This window comes from Myotis davidii, unplaced genomic scaffold, assembly GCF_000327345.1.
Source record: "Myotis davidii unplaced genomic scaffold, ASM32734v1 scaffold1011, whole genome shotgun sequence".
Lineage (NCBI taxonomy): Eukaryota > Metazoa > Chordata > Mammalia > Chiroptera > Vespertilionidae > Myotis > Myotis davidii.
Genome location: NW_006282880.1, coordinates 217,661 through 219,427, shown reverse-complemented (window position 1 = coordinate 219,427; position 1,767 = coordinate 217,661). Strand labels below are relative to the sequence as shown.

Genomic DNA, 1,767 nt, shown 5'->3' with positions numbered 1-1,767 from the left:
AACTCCATACTGTCTTCCATAGTGGCTGCACCAGTCTGCATTCCCACCAGCAGTGCACAAGTGTTCCTTTTTCTCCACATCCTCTCCAGCACTTGTCGTTTGTTGATTTGTTGATGATAGCCAGTCTGACAGGTGTGAGATGGTACCTCATTGTTGTTTTGATTTGCATCTCTCGGATGATTAGTGACTTTGAGCATGTTTTCATATGTCTCTTGGCTTTCTGAATGTCCTCTTTTGAAAGGTGTCTATTTAGGTCCTTTGCCCATTTTTTGATTGGATTGTTTATCTCTACAGGGTAGGTATATTTAATATCAATTAAGAACTCAAAATTTAAAATAAGTATATGCCAGACCATGTGTGCTCTAGAGCAGAAATCAGCACATTTTGTCTGTAATGATTGTGTAGGTCTGTGTCCCAGCCACTCACCTCCTGTTTAGTGTGAAAGCAGCCCCAGATGTTATCTTATTCCACTACATTTTATTACCAAAACAGACATCTGGACAGTGGTCCAGGGTGTGCCGACTCTTGGGCTGTGTGGGTGTTCTAGGAGATAGACATTTGGCCTCTGTTCGCCTCTTCCTTGACTTTCATATGCTTTATTTTGAATTCCTATTTATTGAGTAACTATTTATATGGACAGCTGTTGATGCTGCTAGTCCTTCAGAGAAGAATACGGTCCAGTCTCTTACTTTGTGTGAGCTTGCTTAGCAGGAGCGAAAATATAAAGGGGCAGATGAAGTTGTCTGGCATCAGTATGCATGCCTGAGTGCTGACTGATGAGCCCCAGGTGTAATCACAGCTGTCCTTAAAACCCAAATGCAGGAATGTTGGTATTGCCTAGTGAAAGGTGTGCTTTTTAAATCCTGCTCTGAAGCTGTCAGTGGTAGTATCCGAATGAGGGCTGGGAGTGGCTGACTCAGCTAAGTAGTGGTCCTCATGTGCTCTGGGTCCCAGAGCCAACTGCCAGCCATGCATGTATTAGTCCTGATAAAATTTTAGTCTGTTGAGACATTTTCAGTGGCGTGTGGCTATTCTTTCAGGGAGGAAAAATCTGTGATATTCTCCTACCATCCTTTGGAAATCCTGCCTTAGCTTCCTAGTCACCATGCCTCAGGGCAGCTTTCACTCTGAACAGGTTCTTCAAGTCAAGCATGCCCTTCTGCTCTTACAGATGCCACGTTTTATTTAGACATAAACAAAACATTCATTCATTCTTGAATGGATACAGACACTTAGTCTGACGTGTTGTGTTGCCTACAGTAAGGTGTAGGTGAAGGATGAGGCCTATGCCTCCTAGTGTACATTACCAAGTGGGCTCCTGAAGATACATTTTGGTCCTAAGGCCTCTGCTTGCCTCCCACTCGTGGTCCATGTATTTAATTAGCATTGGAGCACATGGCAATGCTCTTCTCCCTTTTAATTTCTCTAGATAGTTAAAACAAGCTTTTTGTGTGTTGATCCTTCATAACCAAAAACAAAAACTTAAAGTAGCTCTCATGCTGGGAATGTAGAGGTGTCCTTTTAGATGGGCATTTCGGGTGATTGGCCATTGTATAGTGTGTCTCGGGCCTGCTACTGTGAATGGTATGGAATTGTGGCATTTTTGTTTAGGGCAGCATTGATTACTTATTTGACAGATATATGATTTTTCTATTCTTTAGGAATTCTGGTAAACCATGTCTGAAAATTTTTTAGATTAAATGCTGACAGTTCTAACACACATACTACTTTTCAATTATTCAGAGGTTTATGAAGGTGTTCTGAGTA

The 1,767-nt window shown here is 41.9% G+C and overlaps 1 protein-coding gene across 3 annotated transcripts in view; it reads left to right on the top strand.

Moving 5' to 3' along the window:
- Positions 1-1,767, top strand: part of REV1 (REV1, DNA directed polymerase) — an 81,097-nt gene that overhangs the window by 55,534 nt on the left and 23,796 nt on the right. The gene's annotated exons all lie outside the window — the stretch shown is intronic.